The sequence below is a fragment of the Barbus barbus genome (genome assembly GCF_936440315.1).
Source record: "Barbus barbus genome assembly, chromosome: 37".
Taxonomy (NCBI): domain Eukaryota; kingdom Metazoa; phylum Chordata; class Actinopteri; order Cypriniformes; family Cyprinidae; genus Barbus; species Barbus barbus.
This window is the reverse complement of record NC_136715.1, coordinates 9,502,599-9,520,740: the sequence shown is the minus strand read 5'-3', so window position 1 is coordinate 9,520,740 and position 18,142 is coordinate 9,502,599. Positions and strand designations below refer to the sequence as shown.

Below are 18,142 nucleotides of genomic sequence, written 5' to 3'. Positions count from 1 at the left end.
ATTTGAAACATTGTAGATCTGAAAAGACTTTGGCCTCAATTTGATCCCAGTGATGTCTAGGAGAACTATTTGAGATCTTAAAGAGATCTGAGTTGTAGTTTTTATTTTCTGCAGATACTATAGTCATCTTGCCAGAGCTTGTCTATCTATTTATCTATTTATGCATACAGTGTTCGTATGTGTGTGCAGGTTTGACGCGGTTGGTGTGTTCTGACAGCACTAACATGTGATTTGGTGTGACAGCCTTGTCTTATAGATCAAACACCACTGGAATAAAAGTGTAACAGTGAGAAGTCACAGTGTCCTCTTGCCTTCATAAAAAATACATGCAATATTAGCATTTGATCCTCAATCCTTTACGTCTACTGTTTTCACCTTAATTTATTTTCAATTAAAATTCATAATGATAAACAGCGAATGAGAAATGTGTATATATATATATATATATATATATATATATATATATATATATATATTATAGTATGTATATATATATATATATATATATATATATATATATATATATATATTTAATATAAATATTTATATAATGCATATATTTAATCTAAATAATTTTTATTGAAATATGTAATTTTATATGTGTAGTTTTAATTTTATATAATATATTTCTTTCTCACTAACAGATGTGTTAGGTTCAAAATGAAAGTCAATGAGTAAACTATGATATTTTCATTTTTGTGTGAACTATTCCTTTAAATACAGCAGCAGGCCATCACAAAATTTTTGAGATTTTATTTCCGAATGAAATCAAATGTATAAATGGATTAGCACACATGCTTTTAGTTTATAGTCAGATGTATACACACACACACACACACACCACAGGTCTGGTGTAAAGATCGCCATGGTCCGATGATTGCTATTGATTCTGCCTTTATATAGCTTTTGTTGGTTACCACGGTAACTTGGTGGGTCTGCCCCTGCAGTATCACATGAATGCTTTACATACATACAGAGATGAAGATGGAAGCAGCTATCTAGGGGATGCAAACACACTCAATGCAGTATACAATACCTTCCAAAGATGGGAGTGAACAAGGGGAGTGTGTGTTAAAGACACAGAGAGAGGCATCATAGACAGGGATTAATGTATATTATACATGCGAGTTGATTGCATGTGCATTTGGTGGTTGACTCTGGGTCAGTGTAGGCGGAGGTGAGAGGTCCCGGGGCCACTGTCATCTCATCAATAAAGAGGTTTGGGGGTTATAGCCAGTGGTTATAGATGGTAACAGAATGATGACAGGTTCAGTTTTTAGTAGGAATGGCCTGTAAACTGCACAGTTCAACCGCCTGTTGCTGCTCTGACTTTGTATAGGGCTTTTGACCCCAGCTTGATGGATGGGGAGTGACCCTGCAATTAGTGCACTGTGACTGGAGGTCACAGTGCACTAATTTGGATAAAGTCATCAGCTAATTTGACTTCCCTAGTAAAAAAATAATAATTTAAAATACATTTATTTATTTCATACTAGGTATAATTAATCAAAATGATCCCGCACATTATCAGTCCAAGCTAAATATAGAAATTCATTACAAAAAACAGCGACGTTTTGGTCCACTGACCTTCATCAAGCTTGTGTATACTATTACAGACGATTACATACACAAGCTTGATGAAGGTCGGTGGACCAAAACGTCGCTGTTTTTTGTAATAAATTTCTATATTTAGCATGGACTGATAGTGTGCGGGATCATTTTTATTGATTGGATTCCACATCATTGTTGGAGTGTTTTTCCTACTCACCTATCAATTTCTCAGGTATGCTGAGTTTGTGTTGATACTAAGTATAATTCAAATCTATTAATATACTGACATATCGCTCAAGACTTACTGATATAAAAAAAAACATAATGAAACTTGATTTTGAATACTATTTTTGCACAATGCACATTTCTTAATATTAAGCCTAAAATGTGTTTTAATGTCACTATTGATGAGGATTATATGATTTTTTAATAAAATCGGTCTTTAAATGCAAGATATTTAAAGTGTACCTAAAGTGTCCTTGCAATAGTTCCACTTTAGCACAATCAAATATACTTCAGTATGTCTTTAGTTGGACTTCAGCACTACTTCCACACAATTAAAGTGCATTAAATTAAAAATTAGTTTTTCCAATTTAGCAGACTTTAAATATACCCATTTAGTATAGTAAAAGTACAGTTGCAGGGTATTTTTATTAAGTACATAAATATGTAAATGTATTCGTAGTATACTTAGCATGAAATAAATGTATTTCAAATCTATTTTATTATATTTATTTTTCACTAGGGTTGTTTTCCATTCCAAACATCTAAACATTTTTAAAGGCATAGTTTACCACAAAATAAAAAATCTTTTACTTTCTTTTTTACTAATCTTTTTAATCTTTTACTCGCTCGCCTTCAGAAGACTTGAAAAATTCAATTGAAACCTGAGAGGTTTCTGTCTCTCCACTGAAAATGCGGGTAATCAAAACTTAGAAGATCCACAAAAAAAAAAAAAAAAGTGCTGGAGTTGTTCAAAAACCACTGACACATAAAGCGAGTTTCACCAAGTTTTATGTGTAAAAAAAAAACAAAAAAAAACAGCAAATAGAATTACTGGGGGGGAGGGGGGAGGTAAAAGAAGTTATGCACCCTCAGTTTTCCTAACGAACATATTTATTTAAACCATTAAGTTCTAGTGTTAATTGGAGGAGCATGGGTGCACCGTCTGCAGAGGGCATAAAGTTGCGTTTGATTTGAACAGATCAATCAGCGTCAGACTTGAGGCAGTGTAGCTAGCCTGTAAAAGTAGGCTACCGCAAGAGCGATTTGCAAGCAGATGCGGGTTCATAGGCCATTTCCCCCTGGCCCTTTCCATCCTCTCCCCTCCTTGCTGAACGTGTTCGAAAGTGAAAGTAAAATCGGAACAAATAGTGCACATACAAAAACCATTGCATGCTTTCGCAAGCGTGAGCACATGATCAGAGATTGCATTACAACCCCCAGAAGAACCTGATATTAGTTAGCTTCACCCTCGAAAGCAAACCTCAGGAAATTCCTGTGTTGTGGAAGGATGGAGACATGGAAGTATGTGTCTTTTAGCTCTATCATGACAAGCCAGTCCTCGGACCTAATCTGAGACACGACTTGTTTGATTGTGAGCATCCTGAACTTTAGTCGCATGACTGAGCGATTCAATTGATGCAGATCTAAAATGGGACGCTACCCTCCATCCTTCTTCGGAATGATTAAGTACTAGCTGTAGAACCCGGACTCTCTGTCGCGAGGAGGGACCACCTCGATGACCTCCTTCCTCAAGAGAGTGTTTACTTCTTGTTCCATTACCAGAGCCTGCTCGGGACCCACCAGAGTGGGGATGACCCCGTTGAAACGAGATGGAGGAGAGCCGAACTGGATTTGGTAGCCTCTTTCTACAGTATGCAGGACCTATTGAGACACATTTGGCAGAAGTTTCCATGCTGCCAAATAGTCTGCTAAGGGAATCAGTTTCTCGAGACTGACCTCTAGTGTACTTAGAACTGCTAGCTCGGTGCCCTGAAGTGGAGGACCGGCAGGGGGGACGGCAGATCTAGCTACTCTAGAGACCTCCGAAGAGGTGACGAGCCTCCCAGTACTGCTACGTTTCCAGGCAGAGACTGATAGAGGTGCTCGCTGGAGACCGCTGTGCCCTGAAGCACCGTGGGTGGCAGGGTTGGCAGACCGATCTCCTGAGGGCACTGAGGAGAGATGGGCACAGTATGATAAGGTGTACACCGCTCTTCCCCAGCGGGGGCTGCCCACAGAAGTCCTGAGCCACAAGCGTCTGGACTTCTTGGCCGAGGACTTCTTAGCCTGAATGACGGTCTGCAGATCTGGCTTTGACTTTGAAGTCCCCGACCTAGAGTGGAGGAGCACGAGAGATGACGCTCTGTTTTTGTTGTTCCAAGTATGAGGAGCTGTTACACGAATGGTCCCGCCCAGCAGCCCCAGAAGCTAGAGAGCGGTGAGGGAGGAACCACTGGAACGCCGTCGCTTGTTTATGGGCCTCCTGGACCTGCCGATAGCGTGGACGGTCTCTTTGGTTTCACGGAGAGAGTCAGCGGTTCTGCGGAGCTCAGTGATATCCTCCAACTAAATCTCCTCACCCTCATCTAGCTCCTTCAGCAGGTCGGGTTGGTATGCTTGTAACACTGCCATAGTGTGCAAGCACGCACCAGCCTGACCCGTTGACAAGTACCCTTTGCCCACCAAGTTAGATGTGACATGCGGCGGCTTAGAGGGCAGTGCCGAGTCTTTCAGGGACGATACCGAACCGGGCGACAGATAGCCCATGAGCATCTTTTCGACCCGAGGCATTGCCCTGTAACCGCTCTCATTCAGCCCCACCATGTTAGTAAAAAGTGGCTGGATGTGGGACTGTAGATGCGGTCCAAGTATGGCTTAGACCACGATCTCGACTCCACACCTCAGGAGATCGGAAAAAAATGGCAAGCCCCAGCATGGAAGTAGCGGCTTAGTACGCAGAAAGCCTTCATCCAGCTTGCTTTTCTGTGGTTCAGCCTGTTTCTCAGCGGGCCAATCAATGTTTAATTTGGCCACAGCACGAGTAACTACCTCCAAGAGCTCCTCATACTAGGGAGACAGGAGGGGCAAGTCCCCTGCGTCATCGACAGCCTCCACATCGACCTCCTCGGAGGAAGAGAGGTGGAGTGTCGAGCCCTCTCTTGGGGGGAAGAAACCGCGGTGCGGGCTTCCGATCCCTGAGAGGGGGCACTGGATCTGCTGGGTGAGAAAGAAGACTCGCCAGTCTCCATTCCCTCCGCCAGATCCATCTGCAAACCCCACGACCACAATCGACAAGCTGCCTCTGCAGAACTGGGACCAGAGCCATGGGGAACGCTAGCGAAGGCTCCCTCCACAAAGAGAGTCTTCCGGGAGCGCAGCGCTGCAGCAAGAGTTGACTCAGCGTGCTTTGCTCCCAAGCAGACCACGCATAAACTGTGTGCATCCCCGTCCATGATGTAGCGAGGACAGGGAGGAACACACAGACTATAGCGCTGCCTGCTCTTGCCCTTATGTTTGTTCTTTTGACTCGCTTTAGGCATGATAATGCTTGAGTACTGGGACAAACAACACCAAATAAATAAGACTGACAGACGGAGCGGTAGCTGAATGACAGAAAGCTGCCGCTGTATCCACCGCACGTGCTTTTAAGCTTCCTGGTCTCTACGTCACACCGCCCGTGACGTCTCGCCCATCCATTGGACTGATTACACATGTGATTAAGAGCGTGGTCATGCTGAAGGCGTTTCCATAGCGTTTCGATACAGCTCGAGTTCCCAAAGCGGAATTAAGTCTTATGGGTTAACCAAATCTTATGAGTAAATGATGACAGAATTTTCATTTTCGGTTGACCTACATTAAGCCTTTAATGTACTTGAAAAGGAAAACTGGAACATAAATTTGAGAATCTTGGGAAAATGTAGTACCATAAATTTCGAAAATGTTTTTCGATTAATTCTTAAAATAAGAAACAAAATTTGCTCTGAATGGCCAAATATTGATAATTGAAAAGAATTCACTATAGTATAGTTACTAGTCATTTAGCATGTGTTTTTACAGTAGATTAAATACTACAACAGTCTTCCTACAGTAACCTGGGATTAAGTCTTGTGCTTCAGGTCACAGTGGTAATGAGGACAGTGCTTTTCCATAAGTCTGCAGTTCATGGGTCACAGCAAGCTGGGATCAGGTTTTTTTAACTATTCAGATACTTAATCTTTAGAATGCCAAAGGTGCAAATTGCTTTATTAGTGAAATATTCATTTGAAAACCCTAAGTATTATATAACTCATCCCACACTGTTTGTGCTTTTGAAATTGTGTGGCTTGTCAGAGATGTGTTGTTACCTTTCTAAATAATCAGACTTAGACACACACACAAAAAAAAATCTGACAAAAAAAAGTTACTTTTTTAACATTTCTGAAAGAAGTCTTATGCTCGCTAAGGGTGCATTTGTTTGATCAAAAATACAATAAAAATAATATTGAAAATAATAAAATATTACTACAATTTAAAATAAATGCTGTCTATTTGAATGTATTTGAAAATGCTATTTATTCCTGTGAATTTTCATTAGCCATCAGTGTCACATGATTCTTCAGGAATCATTCTAATATGCTGATCTGGTGCTCAAGAGACATTTCTTATTAGTATCAATATTGAAAACAGTTGATCTGTGTAATATTTGTGTGGAAACCATGATACTTTTTTTAGGAATCTTTGTGGATTAGGAAGTTCAAAACCACAGCATTTATTTGAAATAGAAATCTGTAATTTTGTAACTATAAATGTTTTATTTTTACTGATCAGTTTAATGCATCCTTGCTGAATAAAAATATTAATTTCTTTCAAAAAACTGAGCCAAAACTTTTGAATGGTTGTGTAAGGTTGTATAAGTACACTGCGGTAGGCACCCGAGTGATTATAACAGTGCATATGTTTTGACATTGAAGGTTTGTTTAAGATTATTAGTAAATTTTCTTGTCAAAACTGCCTTGCACAATACAGGATTATGTGAATAAAATATTCAAATGCAATAGAGAAGCTGAAAGATAATGTTGATCAGCTCTGTGGAATTCATTCTTTTCAAATATATTGGTTGCAGATGTTTGTGAACTGCAGCTGATGGGAACTGTCATAGTCGTCAATGTGCTAATTGACGACTATGACAGTTGTTTAATAAGTGTTTAATAAGAGATCCCAGAGGTCAAACCTTCAATCCACGAATCCCACTTTGTATGACATTTAATAGGCTGAAATTACAGTCATACTAAACAAAATCTCAGCTGTGATTATCAGTTGCATGGAATTTTGCAGAATAAAATATAGTTTAAATGGGTTTCAACTACTTGCAGACACTCTTTATGTCAGTCAGCGTTTTTTGTTTTTTTTTGTAATTAATTTTTCAGTCAGGCTCTATTTCTAGTAACTGGGACAAGCTTGTGGTCACTGTGCTCTAGGCATCCAGTGAATTATGGTAATAAAAAAAATTCTGCAAAGTTGTAAAATGGAGTCCTCTTAATTACTGCTATGCTCCTGCATGAAGACACAAGCCCTGATTTAATTAACCATTTGACAGCTGGGAAATATCTTAGTCCTTTAATTACACTCATATCCTGTAGTATTACCAAACTAATGATTTCATAATTTTTCAAATTCTGGTCAATTTAATTTTATCCAGCATTAGATTTTGACACTCAATGTCAAACTATCTGCAAAGGTGCTGCCAGCTCTTGTAGCTGAACAAAAGTTGCTCATTATTGCAATGCTCCTTTGATTAAAAATGAGCAGTCATATGCAGGTATGACAGTCTTTCGTCCAAGATGACATAGACAGATATGTTAAATTTCTTTGCTTTTTCCTGAGATGAAAATGGGCCACTCGGAGAGAAACGGGGTTTTGCAGAGGCAGGATCAAGTCCCCAAGATGATGATCTGGTTCCATAAATAGTACTCGGAGTGTAAACATAGATATTGCTAATGTGGCTAATTCTGTGTCCATCATGATTCAAGGGTGACTCACTGCCTGGTCTACACCTGTGTGTGAGGTAGAGCTTTATTATAATATAAATAATATTAAATAATTATAATATATATAAATAATATTTTTTTTAAAAGCAGTTTCGGTTTTGAGCAGGAGCGCTTCTGAAAAACTGAAACACAGCCTCACTGACTTGATAAATATAGTATGTATAGAACGCTTTAAATTACTAATTTAAAACGAAATAATTTGAATCAAAAACAAAAACTCTTTCATTATAAAATTCCTAAAGATGTATTTCTCTCTAAAGGCGCATCCAGTCAGGAGATGGCGGGTCAGGATCATCATCAAATGCACCGATGATCCAAAATGCAGCTTTTCCTGAAGCATTGGGAACTTTTGGTAACTCCCCACGCTTCAACCTTTCCCTGATGCACTGCATGGTCAACTGTCACCTGTATGCTAATGCGTGCGTATATGTGTTGAGTAGCCTATTGCGATGTATAATATTTATAATATAATCAGTATTTCATACAATAAAAGGAGAGAAGCTAAATGAGCCCGAGTCTGACCCGAGCCCGATCTGTAAAAAAAAAAAAAAAATGGACCGAGCCTGGCCCAAATGGACTCGGGACCCGACGGGCTTGCAGACCTCTAGTGTGAGGTTTTCAGCACTGTTGATTATTTTTAGGAGATCTGTGTTGCCTGGTGTTGCACTGTTAGCTATTTTTATTTCTGTATGATTAATGTATGGACTGTGCTCTTTTTGCTGGGACATGGACGGCCTCTTAGGTGATAACAAGCTTATGTAGTCAAAACTATAAAGGAAAGAAAACATTATTTGGGAAAACAGCCTATTTCATTTCATATTTATAGATACAGAGTGAAACATTCTGTTTGTCCACATTAACAAGAAGCTGTTATTCAGTGATCATTTTTATTAGCTTCAACAATAAACCAGTTTTATCTTAGTTTTGAATTTTGATTCCTTAAATGAGTGTCATACACAATTTTCTCATAATTTTAATGATACTCTGGTTATTAAAATAGGCTATGGTAAAAAAATAATTCATAACAAATGTAAAAAGTATTATTTAAAAGCTTTTTTTATCCATTTTACACTTTTTTTTTTTACTGAAATTACTACAACATCTTTAATTGTTTACAGTTAAATCTACAATAATTGCTGTTAGCAGACACAAGTAATGTTTGTTTGTTTATTTATTTATTTTTGTTGCTTCATAACCAGGGTTATTGGGGGTCACAGTGGATTGTTCAAATCACGGATACACCTTATCAACAACCGCGCTGTAGTCTTAAGTTATCAATACCCCTCATTGATCCATGAGTCCTTTTCCCTCTTACCCAAGCATTTTTCTCACTCCTCTAAATGAGAAATGGATTGGGGAGAGGGTTTTTTTTGTTGTTGTTGGAAGCGTGGATTGTGCAATCTCCGACTTTCCCCCAGGGTCCTAAATCTCCCATGGGACAATTTAGGGTTTGCAGTGCTGAGACTACAAGCTTTTAGCCTCTCTTATCAGGGCCTGGCCTTGCTGATGTGCATGCCATACAAACATACACATGCAGGTGTGCCCCACAGGTTCGTTGTAGATCTCCCAGATTGCATTAGGCCATTGACATTCCATCAAGTCCCATCAGCACTTGCTTCACTTGGCTGAAGCTCAGAGCTCAGCTCAGCCTGGGAGCCAAAATGCTACAGTGTTTTCTGCAGATTGCATAACGCATCTTTGTGGAAACAGTGGTATTGACATGGAGAAATATGTCTTACTGTAAGACATACTGACTTGGAGAAATTATTATTGCTGTAAGAAATACTGGACACTTGCAATTCTTAATGGCTGATATCCAAGTATTGCTGTAGCTCTGAAGTACAATGAATGCACAAAAAACGAGAAGTGTTGATATGTTTAGGTCAAGTAATGCTGATGTAGCCTCACTGTGTCATATTGTGCATTTGCTGTTGCTTCGATCAATACAGAAGCTCTATAAAACAGAAAGAACTCCCAGTGCTTGGCCACAGTAATGTAATGCATGTAGTCCAATGTAGACAGTATTCATGAACATATACATATGCAGTTTGGCTGCTCCAAATAGTGATCACTATGTGTGTGTGTGTATATCTATGTATGTATATATATGTATATATATATATATATATATATATATATATGCACTTGTGCGAGTGCATGGTCTGCGCTGCTCCAAAGCATCTGCTTCATACAGCGCGTGCTGCAGAGCCGCGGCACATTGTAGCAGGAGTCAGATTTCACTGATCACATGAAGAGGGACGCTTTCAGCGCGAAAAAAGTGTGTAAATGAATATATTTTAACAAATAGCCAAGACATTTTATTATTTATAAATTAATTTAAAAACTAAATTAAGTGCACTTTAAATGTTTGCATACATTTTTTGTTTTTTTAAGTTGAGTGTTGATTATCTTTTTAAAAATAAATAGCAGTTAAATCTAAGTTTGGGTTAAGTTGTTAGGCCTAATTGTAACCTTATAATGTAAAAGGGTTCCCTATAATTTTTAGCATAAGCTGAGGTAGATCTTTATCACTAAGAAAATTTTAACTATAACTGAATGTATTTAAAGAAAGAGCAACTTGTTCAGTAAAACACTGTTTATTTTTTTTTTTTTTAAAGTTTAGTTTTCCCCCCTGCTGTACCAAAATCATAACGAACCGTGACGTTAAAATTGATACCACCTTATTGGTACAATAAAGCCCTCCCTTCTCCTACCCTAACCCTACTCGATACTTTATTTTCAACTTGGATTATTTCCTTAATTTTTATTGAAAATAAATGCCTTTCCGATGCGATACGAGATTTGAAAAGGGAGAAAAAAAAGTTTGGCAAAAGGCGGGATCAAACCCGGGTCAATCGCGTCAAAAAACATGATGATGCACACTCTATCATCTGTGCCACTGGAGCTGATGCTTTAGTTGACTCTACTGTTCTTCTTCTGGTTCTTCCTGTACACCTTGATTGACAGATGTCTCGTCCAGTCAGCGGTGAGTAGTCTATTCCCAAACCAATGGCGCTGTCTCAAACTATACCTACCTCTTCCGGTTTGTCTGATTTGTCGTTGTTTTTTCTGACTTGTTTTGTTTTCGGATTAGTCATTGTGTTTTCTTACTTGTTATAATGTTTTCGGAATTGTTGTTGTGTTTTCTGAATTGTTATTTTGTTTTCAGAATCGTGATTTGTTTTGCACTTCTCGGCCACCGTACTTATCGGCTTCTGTTCAAAAACTACAAGGGCGCTTGTCGGCTTCTGCAGTAAAACGTGAACCCACGATGCCTTGAAAGTGGACAATACTAGCTTTTTTTGACAAATCGTGTTTAGGGTTCAGATCACGCAATATGTGGAGAATTATAATTATAACTTTTCATTCATATATATATATATATATATATATATATATATATATATATATATATATATATATATATATATATATATATGGTTGTGGTTGAGTCAGCTGACGATATTTTACTTCTTAAAGCCCACTTGAAGACAAGCAGGAAAAAAACACTGCATCTCTTCTTCCCCTCCACCCTCAGTTCCAACACTTCTCCGCATTTCCCGTTTTCTCTTTCTCTCTCTTCTCTGTTTATACACCCATCTCTCTTGCTCTTACTCTCCATTTCGGTTTCTCTCACTAGGGGCTCTCTCTCCGTCTGTTCCGCCACTGTTTATGTTCTTTCTTCCCTCTATCTTCTCTCTCTCTCTGCAGAAATGCTGAGGCGGCAGCAGCGCTCTGACTGAATTAAGATTGTATGATTGATGTGCAGCACTCTCAAACGAGAGTGAGAGAATGTGAGGGAAGCTGAAATGCAGGAGGGAAAGCAAGGAAGGCTGAAAGGGAAGGATAAAAGATAAGACGGAGAGAAAACAGGGTGGAATAAGCGACTAAATGCTTTTTAATATACAGCAGAAAGACAGAGAGAAACATGCAGATGTCAGGGTGTGAAAGGTGCCGGAATTGACATTTAAAGACTGGAGAGAAAAAAGGTATATGTGGAAAGACTGAAGGAAAAATGGAGGAATGAGAGAGAAACTGAAGTGGAGAGAGTGAGTGAAAAGGAGGCATGTCAAAATGACCGTCAGACTGTAAATATGAAAATTGAGGCGTTGTGACAGAAATGTTGAGTGAATGTCTGTGGAAAGAACCTGTAATACTATCTGAAACATATAAATACACACACCCATAAATACACTCATGCATTTTCACAGGGTTGTTTGGAAGCAAATTGGGAGACCGAAGGCAAGTTGTCAAAAAAAGAATACTTGTATTCAGCAGAACATACATTTAAAAGAATCTTAAAAACAAGTATATCATAGTTTCCACAAAAGTATTAAGCAGCAAAACTAACCTTTAACACTTATGTATGAGGTGTAGAACAATACACAGGGTGAGATGGTATTTTATCAATATAGGACAGAATAAGAATATAAAAGCACAAATATTTGTGTAGAAAAGGTAGAAGAACAAGGCAGGAGAGTCCTCATTTACATTCTTACATAATATACAGCTTAATTTATTTATTTCACAAGTACAACTACATTTTATTTTCCATAGGAATTCATTCATGTTTTTGGACAATTTCCAGCAGGTTCTGGAAAATGAGCAGGTAACATATTTATATTACAGTCAGATCATTGCTGTAAAGTAGAATGGCTTGTGGTTGAAACCAAGTGTGTATAGAGGATCCACTGTATAAACTATATCAATATCACAATATAACAACAAACAAGAGCTCAACCAGAACAGATCAATATGGTCACCGGCAACAAACACATATATGTTTCAAATCACACAGGCTGATGACGTGTGCTGCTGTTTCTGTGTGTATATATACTGTATATACATACATACAGTGGGGCAAATAAGTATTTGATACACTGCTGATTTTTCAAGTTTTCCCACTTACAAAGAATGGAGAGATCTGTAATTTTAGGTACACCTCAACTGTGAGAGAAAAAATCCAGAAAATCACATTGTATGATTTTTGAATAATTAATTTCCATTTTATTGACAGTCATATATATATATATATATATATATATATATATATATATATATATATATATGTATATATACAGTATATGTATGTGTGTGTGTGTGTGTGTGTTCAAGGTAGAGTGGAAGTGGAATCTAGATCAATGCTTAAAGGGGTAGCTCCCGCAAAAATTATTCTTATAAATATTTTTAAATTGGTTATGATATTTTGCAAAATATTTTTGTTCATACAATTAAAACTCAGTGGGGTCCAAAGCAACATCACTTATTATTTTTAGCAATATCTTTTGGATTTCATAGAAGAAATTCATACAGGTTGGGGATGACATGAGGATGAATAAATAGTGGCAGAATTTTCATTTTTAGGTAAATTATCTCTTTAACATGTTTTAGATGTATTAGAGTCTACTGTTTATATATGAGTGTGTTGGTATTGAGTGTAATGTTACTCTGGTTGCAGAATCAGGATCTTTCTGCATATTGCATCAGTGAAACAGCCCTCATGAGTGTGCAGTTAGCATCCAGCAGTAAGCTCGGTGGCTAACACAGGCTTACCGCAATGAAAACCATTAAAGGGATCCATGATGGAGGAAGAATGCTATAGAGATGGCGTTAGAGAGAGTGGGGAAATGAGAAAAGAGGGCACTAAGACATTGGAGTAACCCACAAATTTCTGTGAATCAAGAGTCACTTAAGACCCGAACGCAACAGCATGCTGAAGAATTTAATGCCAGAAATAATAAAAATAATAATGAAAAAAAATGAAAATAGTGAGCAACAGAGTGAAAGAAATTGGTTTCAAGGAGGAGAGGAGCAGGCTCTTTAATCTGTTATGTATCTATTTTTAGTGTAGCGTATATGGAACAGGAGGGGGAATTCATAACTGAAGTCTTTTTAGCATGATGGATCACACACACACTCACTTCAGGTCCCTCTGCAAGAAAAACAGAGCAATCGAGGAGAACCAGAATCAGAATGAGATTTATTGCCAAGTACATGACAGCGACAGATAATAAAATAAAATAAGTAAATAAAAATAAATATAAATATAAATACAGTTACACAATAGACAATACATGTATGTATGTACAGATACTAAGTATAAATAGTGTTGTGTATTGCACATTTATTAAACTGTTCATGAGGTAGATGGCCTGAGGAAGGAAACTTTTCCAATGCCTGGCTGTTCTGATGTTTCTTTGCTCTGTAGCGCCGTCCAGATGCAACAATTCAAAGAGGAAGTGTCCTGGATGTGAGGGATCCAGAGTGATTTTCCCAGCTCTTTTCCTCTCATGAGTACAGTTTTTGGAATGTGGGAAAGGGAGCATTGATGGCTCTCTGCAGTCTGGACTGTTCACTGTAGTTTTCTGAGGTCTGATTTGGTAGTCGAGCCAATCCAGACAGCTACAGAAATGCAGACGACAGACACTATGGCTGCATTTACACTGCAGGTCTTGATGAACAATTCCGATTTTGTGACTATATCCGATTTTTTGGACGACTTGCATATCTTTTAAAAGTGACCCGTATACCAAAAAGTATTCTCGTAGCTTACGGTAACATTACGGTTGAACCACTGATGGCAGATGGACTATTTTGGCGATGCCGTTCATACTTTTCTGGGCCTTGACAGTGTCATTTACTTGGCAGTCAATGGGAAAGTCACAAGCCTCCCAGTTTTCATGCAAAATATCTCAAATTGTGTTCTGAAGACGAACTAAGCTTTTACGGGTTTAATGTGTGATTAATGACAAAATTTTAATTTTGGGGTGGAGTAACCCTTTAAGCCTTGTGATTTGGGATGAGGATGCTGGAGCATTTGAAGCAGCAGTGATCAGAATTTATCAGAATACGAAAAGTCCTTATTTGTCTGGGAGAGGAGAAGTAGTTCGTCCATTTTGTTGGGGAGAGAGCATAGATTCGCCAGATGGATACTAGGCAGCGCTGTTCTTAAGCCGCACTGTCTGAGCCTGACCAACACACCGGCTCGCTTCCCACGCTTGCGCATCTTGGAGTGCATGAGGAGGAAAGAAAAATGCAAAGGTGGAGATAGGAAGACCACGGTGTGCCAAAGAAGAAAGAGATAATGGGAAAGCGAGGCAAGTAAGTCCTCTATTGGCGAGACCCTGTGCTGAGTCTTGTGGATTCTTTTATTTAATTTGTAGGGTTGTTTGTTTTATTTCAGATGAAATGTGCTCATCTCACCGGCTCCGTTTCCCCCTAAAGCACACTGTCGGCTCAAATCTAGAGCACAGAAACCACTCAAAACAAAAAACTACTACACGTCTATGTGTATTAAATGCATGCACTTACCTGCACCAAAAAGTCCTGTTAACCCAAAGGTCAAATTTACAATGAGATTCTTACTGTGATTTCTTGCAGGAAGTGGCGGAAGTGTTTATTTGAGCTTAAGTTTTCAGATTAAACATTTGCACACACAAACAAGGTGAATGACAAGTCAGTCATTTTCAAGTCAGTTTCAGTTGGCGGTGTGATAGAGTAATGCGACAAAGTTGGAACCAACTTATAGAAATGTGCAACAACGTAATGCGTAAGTGCAGACAATGGAGGTCACATGACTTGCTGCCTGTTAAGCGCTGCCAGTGCAAAGTTTCTAAAGCCTGAAGGGCTAAATGACCGTATTAAACGTCTCTCCTCTTCTCTCCTCTCCTCTCCTCTCCTCTCGAGTGCTTTCTGATAATGTAATATTGAGTTTTTAGTTGCGAGCAGTCAAGCATCAATATGCTGATGCTTGATAATGCAGTGTGGGCATAGGAAGAGAGTGTACAAGTACTAGTGTGTGTGTGAGGTGATGGAAAAAGTGCATGTAGGGACAAGAAGAGGTGGTCATGGGAAGGTTGTAATGACACTAATGAGGCCAAAAAGGAAATTACATTGGGGTGCTTACAACGCATATATACTGTATGCATGTGTTTTCTCAACTATACTTTTGGGACAAAATTGCCCTCAAACGTTAGCTGACTCTGACAAAACCTCCCATTGGGGACATTCTTTTTTTAATGCAAATGACTTTTCTTTTAGGGATAAGGCCAGGGTTTGGTCTCAAGTAGCCAAATGACATTAGCAGCAATGTAGACTGGAGTTTGTTTTACTGGAAGTTCTTGCTCAGCTAATCAGATAACAGTTTGACAATATGAGAAAGTGCTTTTTTGTAAATGTTGAAATTGATATTGACTAAAATTAAGTAATGTTTTAGTAGTGTTTTTCATTCTTAATTTGTTAATTTAGGAAGTGGACTAATGTGAATTTAGGAAGTGGACTAATGTGAAGTATAAAATCTGACTATAAAGTGTTACCAATAATAATAATAATAAAAGGGGAAAGGATCCAATACTTAAAAATGTATGTAAATAGAGCTATTTCTTTACTTGCAGCGTTTGGCAGTCTTGAACAATCTTTTCTCCCACACAAGTGATTTGTAAATTTTTTGGAGATGAAATGGTACAAACTTGGACATTTTGACAATTGGAAACATATTTGTACCTTATTTACCCCTAAATGGTACATATACATTGCCGTTCAAAAGTCTGGGATCAGTAAGAGTTTTAATGTTTTATAAAGACGTTTCTTCTCCTCATCAAGGATGCATTTATATGAACAGAAATACAGAAAAAAACATTAATATTACGAAATATAATTACAATTTAAAATAACAGTTTTCTATTTTAATGTACTGTAAAATATAACTTAAAAAAAAAAGAGAAGAAAAGAAAAAATACAGACCCCAAACATTTGAGTGGTAGTGTATATTATTACAAAATATATATTTTTTTTAAATAAATGCTGTACTTTTTACTTTTTATTCATTAAAGAATCCTGAAAAAAATTATAGCAGGTTCCAAAAAAATATTAAGCAGCAAAAACTGTTTTCATCAGCTTTGCATCAAAGGAATAAATAATGTTTTAAATTAATATCAAAATAGTAAACCATTATTTTAAATTGCAATAATATTTCCTAATAGTAGTTTTTTTCTGTATTTTTATCAAATAAGTGCAAATTCACAAATGTACCCCAACTGTACCTATTTTTCTGACAGTGTATAAGTTGGAATATATATAGGAGGAAAACATTGTATATCCTTGGCAGTGTTAGATCTGTGCACAGACTTTTTAATTAAAGCAAAAGAGATTGAAAGAGGGACCTGGCACCGTCACTACCTCTTATTAGTCTAATACACGTTTAAACTGCTGATGGAGAGATGCAGTATGACTCTCTCCAACGCTAGCCAACTCTCCATTTCACAGCTCTTCTGCCTTTCTGTCTCTCTTTCTCTGTTGCCAGCTCTCTCTGCCTTTCCGTTTCTTTTCCTCCTCATTTAAATACATCCACATTCTCACTGTTTTCCTTCTCGGTCTGATTTTTCTCTCCTTCTCTCTCTTGTTGTCTCTCTCGCTTTCTATCTCTCTAGCCGAGTCTTAAAATTGAGATGTGAATTATTAAGGGCACATTATGTGCTGCAGACATCTTTATCACTCCAGCCGAATATTATTTTTCAGGAACATATATCATCAGCGTTGTGCGACTGCATATTAGTAGGTAGATAAAGACACAGAGCGAGAGAGACGACTGTTGAAATGAGAAGAGGGAAGATTTGCTTTCACGCAGAAGGAAACATTTGGGTTGTTTAGTAGTTCAGTGTGTAGCACTCTGCAGCATCTCATGGTTTCTGCCATGAAGGGTTTACACAAATGCTCCACATTTCGTTTCTCAGAACAGCTACTCTTCGCATGCTCACTTTAGTGCTGGAGTGGTTGCTATGGATACCACTTTTAGTCTCCCAGCATGCACTGTACTGTTAGCCACGTTAGCCCTGAGCTAACTGTGTGTTGGTGATTTCAATGAGCTCTGAATAAATAAGCGTGTGTGTGTGTGTGTGTGAAAGGAATAAGTTAGTCATGATGTGAGCGCTGAGAGGTCTGTTTGCTCTTTTTGCTTCACAAAATAACTGATGCAATTTAAACAGAACTGTATGTTACACTGTATGCAGACAAACTGAGGTGAATTCAGGAGCCATATTCATATGCTTGCATAATGTATATAGAATAAGACAGATGTGGTCTGCAATATAGTCTCATACTTAAGAGGCTCACATACTGTAAAAGTTGCAAATAAAACCAATATTTTTAGTGTGAAAAGAAAATACAGTTTCTTTCTACTTCAGAATTGCATGTTTAATTCAATGTGCTAGTAGTTTGTAATTTATTGTGAAATTTACTAGCAATTTCTGAAAAAAAATGTTTCCATTACCTTTTTTTTTTCAATGCACAGAGAAACAAGATATGATATCACATTCTAGGGTTACTGCATTTAATGAATAATATATAAAATATATAAAATAGCCGTTTTAAACTCTGTCTAGCAAATTATGATGTCCATACTCTCTGTGTGCATGTATATATACTCTACATATGCAAACATTGTTTGCATGATATAAATACACATACACCTAGTATCAAGGTTTCATTACTTTTTTATAGATTGGATGTAGATGAGCAAATGATCTTACTGAGTGAGTGTAATGTAAATATTTATTCAATAT

At 37.8% G+C, this 18,142-nt stretch overlaps 1 protein-coding gene across 1 annotated transcript in view; it reads left to right on the top strand.

Annotated features, from left to right (window-relative positions):
• Positions 1-18,142, top strand: part of LOC306856918 (voltage-dependent P/Q-type calcium channel subunit alpha-1A-like) — a gene marked incomplete at its 3' end in the record, with an annotated part of 134,325 nt that overhangs the window by 40,788 nt on the left and 75,395 nt on the right. The window lies entirely within an intron of this gene.